The 10296-nt window shown below is 44.0% G+C and overlaps 1 pseudogene; it reads right to left on the bottom strand.

Annotated features, from left to right (window-relative positions):
- Nucleotides 1-2599: 2599 nt before the first annotated feature.
- LOC148802584 (uncharacterized) lies at nt 2600-9918 on the bottom strand (annotated as a pseudogene).
- Nucleotides 9919-10296: the final 378 nt, after the last annotated feature.

Here is a 10296-nt window from a genome sequence, read left to right as displayed (position 1 = left end):
AAATATAGTGTGTAGCTTCGGGTTACCTCGAGTACTGATCTCTGACAATGGTAAGCAGTTTGAGGACATTAAATTCCAAAACTGGTGCCAAGACATAGGAATTCAACAGAACTTTACCTCAGTGGCTCACCTTCAAGCAAACGGCCAAACGGAAGTCACGAACAGAGCTATCCTCCGCGGACTGAAGGCTTGCCTGGACCAAGCTAAAGGACTATGGGCAGGCAAGCTACCCAGTGTTCTATGGGCTTATCGGACCACAGTGAAGATCGCTACAGGCGAGACCCCCTTCAACCTCACCTACGGCACTGAAGCAGTCATCCTAGCCGAGATCGAGGTTCCCTCGCTACGTCTAGAAGCGTATGATGACAAGGCAAATGAAGACGAGATACGCACCAACCTCGACCTACTTGACAAAGTACAGGACCTCGCATATATTAGGACCGCGGCCTACCAGCAGAGAGTAGCTCGGTACTATAACGCCAGGGTCAAGAAACGGAACCTCCGCGTCGATGACCTAGTTCTTCGTAAAGTTATGGTGCCTGAGCCCGGTGTTGATAAGCTCAGGCCTAATTGGGAAGGATCCTACCGAGTAAAGCAGGTGCTCAGGGAAGGAACATACGAGCTCGAAACCCTAGAAGGGAAACAAGTACCTCGGTCATGGAATATTGTCAACTTAAGGCAATATTACCTATAAATTACTGAGTAGACCACGAGTCACTCCTAGATCCAAAGGGCCAAAATGTCGAGCTAACAAAGACCTCGGCACCATAAGACCCAGTCACCTCTATGGCATGGGCAAACTCTAGGAGAGTGGACTATAAGTCACTCCCCTGGCCTAAGGGCTAAAACGTCGAGCTAACGAAGACCTCGGCACCATATAAGACCTAACCGCTTCATCGGCATAGGCTAAGTATTAATACCGAAGGTGCGGGCAGCTCGAGTGAACCCTCTGATGAGTGGCTCGCTTCGGTATACAAGTTGAACCCGTTAAGGGGATTTAACTCTAACATTATAAAACTACCCCAAGTACTGGGGAATAGTTCGAGGTAACAATTATCGGAAGACCCTACTTCGGGTATGTAGCTCTAACAGCTTGAGTGATAAAGTCGCTTCGGCAGAAAGCAAAGAGCATAACACTTAGAAATAAAAATGGGAATACTTCATTTCTAGTTCTAAAAAAAAACAACAAAAACAAACGAACAAAAAACAAAAGTAGGGCCTAATAGCCCGAGACAGTTCATCAAAAAAGAAAGAAATACATAGAATCAGGTCCAGACACCCGAGAACAACCATTCCAGAATAAGAAGAAAAAAGAGCAGCAAACGTTCTCAAGGTTCCGCCGCCTCCACGTCCTCGTCATCCTCTAGAGAGTCGGGCTCCTCCTCCTCCGCCATGCCCACCGTCTCTGGGCTAGACCCTTCATCATTATGCCTTCAAGGTTGAGCCCAAAGAACTTCTTCTAGACCAGCCATCGGTAGAGTTTGAATCCCGAACGGAAGGGAGCTCGAGCAACTAGGCAAGGGCGCGACCTCAAATTCGAAGGCAAGGAAAGTTGGCGTAAGGGAAATGAGGTCTAGGGCCAATGGTTCAGATTAAGGCAAATCTGACGGCTCGCAATCGATCTAGCTGCACGTCTTCCAAGACTGAAGTGGTGCCAGCTGCACGTCTTCCGAAACTGACAGCCGCTTGGTGCACTTTTTGGTGCCCAAAAATCACCAGACGTCTGCGAGTGTATTTAATGTAGTCAGTCAACTCAGTTTGAACCACGGGTCAAATCCTCTCGTCACTTCATGAACTCCCCGTGCAAAGAGTGAGACCCTTAGCTTGAGGAGTGGGGGGCAATTGATGGAGGGTGAATTGACCTGACCTCCTAAGCAGGCGACTCGTGGACATGACTCAGCATAAGCAACAACACAGCATGACAGCCTGGTTACAACCCGGTGTAACAAGCTCGCTGAAACCCTCGCGGGTCAGCTCACTACATAAACAGCTCGCTGTGGGACAACTCGCTACAAAGCGAGCTCGAGCTCACTAGTGTGCTAGATGAGGAACACTCCAAGCTATTTCAGCTCGCGAGCTTAGACAATTAGCTCGCTCCAACCCTTTGGTAAGGCCGCCTCGAAGGCCTTAGGCGGAATCACCTTAGGTCGCCCCAACAGCTCGCTACAAGGTAGCTCGCTATTAAGCGGGGCGGCGTCCTCAAGAAGCTTCTTATCTGACAAGGTCGTACCCGTCAGACTACACTCACATCTCCTGACTGACGGCACAGTACCTGTCAGCCCAGCGGGCTGCACCCACGTCTCTCGACAAGCGGTGACGTTTCTGTCCTTCCTGGGTCACGTCTCTCAGCTCTGGCAAATAACGGCTATGACAGAGGGCCAGTGATGGTTACAGCCGATTTGACAGAACAACTAGTATTTAAGGACCCCGATTTCCAAGGGGCGGGGGTAATTGAACTGATCAAGCGCTATCTGCACTCTCTGCTCTCTTTGCATTTCCTACAGCTCTCAGAGTTCTAACTTAAGCATCGGAGTATTCCCACCGGGCGAGCCCCCCGGGAATCCTTCACCTTCCTCTTCTCAGGTACCATCCATCCCAGCTAGGAGTCAGGCGTCCGCCAGCTAGGAGTGCCCAGATCGCACTGCATCACAGATGACAAGGCATTCAGAAGGGTGTTGAAAGTAATCAGGATCGGGCCAACTGAAGGGATGAGAGATCCATCCTATGGATGCCCAATGATTGCGGAATAAGGGGCGAATTTCAAAAATTTTATCTCTCCCTTCAACTGGGAATCGTATTCCCTATTTAGAAAATCATATTTTCAAGGATCAATCTTGAACCATAAACTGAACCAGATCTGAACCAAAAGGAGTGGGAGAGGATTATACCTGATACGGATAAATACTATCTCCCAATGGAGGTGTTCACACCCAAGGAAGGATCCAAAATCTGCTCCCACTGAAGATGGCGCAGTGAAGGATGGAGCAGAATCAGCAATGTTCTTCAAAAGAACTTGACCCTTCGCAAGAATCAACTGGACGGCTTGTGAGTACAGCTCCAATCAATCTTTTCCCAAAAGATTGAAATCAAGATCCAATCTTGATTGCTCCCAAGAACTGGAGATCGAACTGAAGGAATGGCAATGGCAGGAAGGTGGCGGCAGAAGAGAATTCGCAGTATGCAGGAAATCTCTTAATCTCTCTTTCTTAAAGAGAAGAATGCTGTTGATGTTATTGTGTTTTTCAAGGCTGCCGCCCCCTTCCCCTTTTATAATCTTAAAGGGTTCAGCTCCTAATCAGATTAGGAGTTGCTAATCCAAATCATATTTGGGTTAGAAGTCCCTTAGTGATAAGGGATAATCCTTATCTTATCTGCAGATCAGATCAGCTGTCTCCTAATCTAATTAGGAGGTTTCCAGATCTAAATCTTATTTAGATCTTGGACTCTCTGAGTGGATAGGGTCTAAGCCCAATCCTTTTAGCTGACCCACTTCAGAATTCACCCCCTTTAGATGACTGATCAAATCAGCCCAGTTTGAAATGGGCTTAAGGCCCATTAAGGTTATGTACTCAAAAAACCTTCCAAATTGCTGCCCAGTTGGGCTTCCTTGTATGGCGTGGGACCCAAGCATTGATCTACACATCAGCCATATGGGTTCAGCCTAGCCTTTGTTACAAGGCCTGGCCAAATGCACTGCTGAAGACAGTGTACCCCCTGAAACCCATCAAATGGGCTCTATGGGCCCAACACTTACACTAAGTGGTCCCTGGGCCAAGCCACCTTGTAACACCCAGGGACTGTGGGCAGATGCAAGATTAGCCCATCAGGTGTTATCCTCAATGGTCTTACACTTAACCTCTCAGCCCATAATGATCATACACTGCCCGACAAGAGAGGACCTCTCCCTCGGCTGCAAGGAACAGTGTTGCACTCTCCACTCATATGGATCCCGGGAATTAAAACCTTCTTGCAAACAATTTAGAAACCATATATATATACTTTTATATCTTATATAAAATATATTTTGCAAAACAAATCTCAACGGTTGAAATCGGCTGCTGGCAGTCTTGGTTTCCATCAGTGAGAGTGCATCCCCGATCATTACCTTTGTCCGACAAAGGGGCTGATCCTGTCACTATGATCACCCACTCAGATGAATTCTCAGACTGTCCCAACATACCCAGGTTTTGACCCCCGCTAAGGATCTCACTGATTGGTACATCAAAGATAGCCCAATCCGACACCTAGTGCAGTATCATAATCGAGTCTAGGGGTCGGGTGTAACTTTCCAGTTTTGCCCATCAATCTCCAAGGTCTAGGGCAATACTGGAAATCTGGTCTAGTTCAAAGATTCAATTAATCCTACACTGTATGTGCCTAGGGTCTCACCCTGGCAGCTGAGACAAGCCACCCCAACCGACTTGGTGGCACTACAGTGTCAGCCTTGTCAGGATAGGTCTCCCCAGACCGACCCACTGGCTGTGAACATTCTAAACTAACACGAGTCTCATTAAGTGTCCAGTTTAAGGGTATTACACAGAAACATACCAAGGGAACATGAATCAAATATGTATCTTTATTCATTTACAATAAACTCATAAAGTACATCATTCTGATTGAAGCTAAGGGCATACAAAACTGTCTAACACCAACAGCATTCTTTTCCATCTCATCTAGAAATGAAAGCACAAAATCCAACGATCCCCTTGTCACTTAGAGCCCGGATCATAATATTGTAGGAGAAAAGATCTGGGGTTATCAACAATCTCGACGGAAGTTCACGGAAAATCTGATCAACCTTACGAAATTCCTAGAATCGGCACAAGCCGAGAGGAGAGGGTTGAAGGATTTCACCGTGCATGTGCATTTTAATCCAGGTAATTGATCGAACATCCTGCAAGCATGTTCGGACATGCCAGATTGACCATAGAGAGAAATGAGCCAGACCGCAAAACCCTCTTTGGAGATGTCGTCATACTTCCTCTAGTGTTCGAGGATCTCTTCTACCCATGAAAATTTCTTGGCCCCGGCAAGGTGACAGACTGTAACTTCATAGATGCGGTGCTTGTAGCGAAATCTATAGTTATCGGAGCAAACTTTGAACTTTTCGATGAGCTTTTTGAGGTCTCATTCATGGAATAGGCCATAAACGGTGGTGGTTGAGATGGTTGCAGGGGAAGAAGTGAAGAACCTACGATGGAGAAGGCGAGCTAAAGAAGATATGATGTCTTGTCAGAAGAGAAAGTGAGAATGTGGGTGCAGTGAAGGAAAGTAGTTTCTGGGGTTTAAGGTTTATTTCTCGTCTTCTATATTTCTTGCTCGTGAAAAAAAGGGTTTACTGTCTTCTCGCGAGGTTGTGGAGACTACGCATGAGAGAATATGTAAAATCTGCCGAGTATGTTCTTATTGACCGCCGCGTTAGATCCTAAATCTGATGAGGAGGCGGCGTTTAGAAAACCGCCCCCTCAGATATTATTCTAGTGCCTGTCATCAAGACCGCCGACTCTAATCCGCCGCCTTGACCAATTTTCTTGTAGTCCCGTAGCACATTCCCACCATGTATTGGGAACATTTCCCCAAAATAATACCAGTCATCATCGAGAGATGTTCTCAATACACAATAGGGATGTGTTGTGGGGCTTGGGGCGGAGATGTTTGAGGGGATGGTAGTATGGTGGATCGAATAAGGAATGATTGACCAGCATGAGATAGACACTTCGCTTTCCATCCTTTCAATCTGTTTTGGAGCTTTTTTATCACAAATTGGAAGTCAATTGTTCTCAGCCTAGTGGGTGGTAAGGGACAAAAGTAAGTTTTCATTTGGGTGCATCAAAGGCACATTGAGTAGTGAGGCCAAACGATGTCAGCGCCGATGATTAGTATTCTTGTTGAACCAAATTGTAGATTTTGCAAAATTAATGGACTAGTCTGACCAGGCACAGAAAGTATCCCATGTATAGAGCTTCTTCCAAAAATTAAGATGTCATCTGCAAATAAAATATGATTCAATTTGAAGGCTCTTCATCTCATACGAAAACCAACTAAGTCACCAATTGAAGAATAGCAGAAGCTTGAATTGTATAAAATGTTTGAATGATGGATTAGTCGAACTTTGGTGAATTTATAGATACAATTGTTAGAGTTTGTGTACAATATTCAAGCTAAGAGATTAGGTTATATTGAACTCTATCTGATAGAGTTTATCAAGATAAGTTACATTGAACTCTATATGATAGAGTTTATCAGCAAGATAAGAAACCCGTTAGTAGAGATTTATCGCAAGTAGGGATATGCGATGGACTTGTGATGAGGTTTATCGCATATCTGTTGACTTGACAATCTCTAGTGATGTGGCATTATTATCCTCAATACGCCCCCTCAAGCGAATGCACATAGGAAGGACATGCAACTTGTGTACTATTGATGTGAAACGAGGAGAGGATAATGGCTTGGTGAAGATGTCAATGAACTGTCCAAGAGATTGAATGTGATGAAGCTGAAGAGATCTCTTAAGTAGGTGGTCCCGAAGAAAGTGAAAATTGACCTCTATATGGTGAGTACGTGCATGAAAGATCGGATGAGCAGCAAGGTAACAAGCACCCACATTATCACCGTAAAGAGATGGAGCCGAGGGGAGACGAATTCTGAGATCTGTCAAGAGGGACTACGGCCAAAGTAATTCCGTAGTGGTATTGGCAAGAGATCAGAACTCAGCCTCCGTACTAGATCTTGCAACGGTTTGTTGCTTCTTGGCACTCCAGCTAACAAGGTGAGAGCCGAGGTAGATACAATAGCCACCAATAGATCGGCGGTCATCAAGGCACCCTACCCAATCAACATCGGAGAAGGCAATGAGATGGGTAGAGGACTAAGAAGAGAAAAACAAAGGATGATCTAAGATATATTTAAGATACCGAAGGATGCGTTTGACTGCTACCCAGTGTTCATCCGTGGGACTATGCAAAAACTGACAAGCCTTGTTAACCGCAAAGCTGATGTTAGGACGGGTGAGAATAAAATACTGCAAATCTCCAACAATACTCCTATACTAAGAAGGTTTGGAGAGAGGAGAGTCGTGGAGTCTTGAGAGCTTAGTAGACACCACCATTGGAGTGGAGAGAGGCTTCACACCATCAAGTCCAGCATGATGAAGGAGATCAATGATATACCAGCGTTGGCAAAGATAAAGCATAGTTCCATTTCTGTGGGCTTCAATAACCAAGAAATAATGTAAGGATCCAAGATCCTTAAGTTGGAAGATACGCCCCAGACTGTTCACCAAGGATTGTATGAGAGTAGGAGAAGTTCCAGTGAGTATCACATATCCACATATAACAACATATAATTACGATGATCACCATGAGAATAAATGAAGAGAGAAGGACCACAATGTGAGGTACGGAAACACAACTCGACAAGTTTAGTGCTAAGTCGTGAAAACCAAGCCCAGGGAACCTGTCAAAGTCCATAGAGAGCCTTTGATAGTTTACACACATGAGAAGGGCGATCAACATCTTCAAAGTCCTTAGGCTGCCTCATATAAATATTCTATGATAAGCCCATTAAGGAAGGCATTGTCAAAGTCCAACTAGCGAATGACCCACTGATGGGAGACTGCAAGAGACAAAATTGTGCGAATAGTGGTGGGTTTAATGACAAGATTGAAAGTGTTAGAAAATTTGACACTTGGTATTTGAGTAAAGCCTTGAGCGACTAACCAGACTTTATAGCAATTCATAGAACCATCTGTTTTCCTTTTAATCATATATACCCACTTAGATCCAACCACATTCATGGATGAATGATATGTTATGAGGTTCCAAGTTCCATTGTGAACGAGAGCCTGAAATTATTTGGACATTGCATCACACCAATGACGATGTTTGAAGGCTTGGGAGTAAGTAGTGGGTTCAGACTCGACAATAGCAATGGAAGCATTAAAGCAAAGACGAAGAGGGTACCGAGTAACTAGAGAAGCTGTGGAACTCATGGATCAGGTGACCATAGAATGAGTTCACCCGACAAGAGCAAGAACTGGTTGAGTGGTGTCTAAGAGATCTTGAACCAGTTGTGTCTAGGGGTGAGTTCGAGGTGAGTTGCAGTCATCCAATGTGGGATCCGAAGTCATAGTAGCATATTTAGTACTTCTAGAGTTAAAGTTATAGTTGTCCGAGCTGGGTGCAGAGGCCGCAATGGCAGATCCGAGTGATGACATTGGGGGAGAAGATTGTGAACAACTAAATCATCAACTAATGCAGAAGTAGAAGCCTTTGGCAGATTTGTATATATTGGAAGTAGTGTGACACCATCAGTATTTAAACCACGAGATGATGTCTACGGTGGCAAACCCAGAAAAGACTATTCATCAAAGACAACATGGCGACTAATATATAGACGACTAGTGTTGGCATCATAGCAGTGGCAACCTTTGTGATAGGAGTTGTAACCCAGAAAGATGCAAAGAGAAGACTTGTAATCCATCTTGTGACAATTGTACGATCGCAGAAATGGGTAACATGCACAGCCAAAAGTGCAAAGAAGAGAGTAATCTAGTATGTGATTAAATAAAATTGCATAGGGAGACTTTCCTTTAAGAGTTGGAAAGGGAAGGTGGTTGATAAGAAAAACTGCAGTTTCGGCAACATCAGACAAAAAATTCTGAGGGAGTGAGGAGGACACTAGTAAGGTGAGGGTGGACTCTATCAGGTGGTGATGCTTCCGCTCAACAGTCCCGTTCTGCTCATGAGTGTGTGGGCAGGCGAGCCGGTGTCCAATACCTTGTGAATCAAGATACTGTGAAAGTCATCGATATTCCCCTCCCCAATCAGATTGAACAAATTTAATTTTTACATCAAGTAAATTCTCAACATGCCTCTTAAATTTATGAAAAATGTCAAATACATCAGATTTTTTATGCATGGGAAAAATCCAAAAAAAATTGGAAAGAGAATCTACAAATAACACATTGTATCTAAAACCATTATTGGATGCAACTAGAACTGGTCCCCATACATCTGAATACAGTAATTTTAAACAACTATAAGAAGTAGATGAAGAAGAAAGGGGAAGGCGATGACTCTTTCCTAGTTGGCATGCATTACAAACTTGTAAGCTAAACAAACTGCTGTATGGAAGACCGAATTGAGAAAGAACATGTTGAACAATTTTGATAGAAGCATGTCCAAGTCGATGGTGCCAAATCTGAACTGATGCTTTCTCACCAACAAATGCAGTACTACCTGATGATGTAGAAGAATTGAGAGTTGCTGAAGTAGGACATTGATAGAGTCCACCTTTACTGGGTCCTCAAAGTAGAACTCTCCCCACATGGTCCTTTAAGAGAAAATGAGAATGATGAAATTCAAAGATAACATTGTTATCTTTTGTAAACTTGCTGACAGAAAGAAGATTTTTTTGTAATGGAAGGAACATGATAAATATCTTCCAGATAAAACTTATGATCATTATGAGAAATAATAGAATAACCAATATTTTTTATCTCCAAACCTGCACCATTACCGATTTTCACTTGATCAAACCCACCATAGTTGAATCGAGCCTGAAGATTGTCCAACTCGGAGGTGATGTGATGTGTCTCCCATGAGGCCGGATACCAAGCTGAATCAAATTGTGACAAGGTACCAATGTGGAAGGCAGCTGGATCAAGAGTGGGATTTGGAGTAGGCTGCCAGTCACCACCGAGAAAAGAGATATCAAAGCGATGACAACACTTGCAGACCCCATGGCCAGGAATATTACACAATTGACAAATAATGTTGTTACCGTGCCCTCTGCTACATCCTGAGTCATTAGTGTGATTGCCACATCCGCCTCTACCTCGTCTATGTTGGGAGTTATTTCGTAGTTGCTGCGAGTGATTTTTGTTGTTGGTTGAAGCAAGATTGGCAGAGGCACCATCATCTACCTTAGTATATTGATTTTCCCGGAGCCAAGACTCATGGTTAATCGATTCATATTTAGGTCCAAATCCACTCAAAACAAACATAACAAGATCTTGTTTTGAAATAGGTTCAAAAACAATTGAAAGATTGTCAGCAATACCTTTGGCTTTCTGTACATATTCGAAAATGGAAAGGGTACCTTTCTTGAGACTTTGAAGTTTTCTTCTTAATCTAGAATTCTGGATCTAGAGTGTGAAGCAAACTATTCTTCTAATGCACCCCATACTTGGGCTGGCGAAGACATACTTACAACTTGAGTGAGTATACCTTCTGTGAGGGAAGAAACTATCCACTTGAGTATACCCTCCTGTGTATACTTACAACATGAGTCACT

Source organism: Nelumbo nucifera, chromosome 2 (genome assembly GCF_055504915.1).
Source record: "Nelumbo nucifera cultivar China Antique chromosome 2, China Antique-T2T, whole genome shotgun sequence".
NCBI lineage: Eukaryota > Viridiplantae > Streptophyta > Magnoliopsida > Proteales > Nelumbonaceae > Nelumbo > Nelumbo nucifera.
The sequence above is the reverse complement of the archived record's forward strand: the minus strand, read 5'-3'. Positions and strand labels throughout refer to the sequence as shown.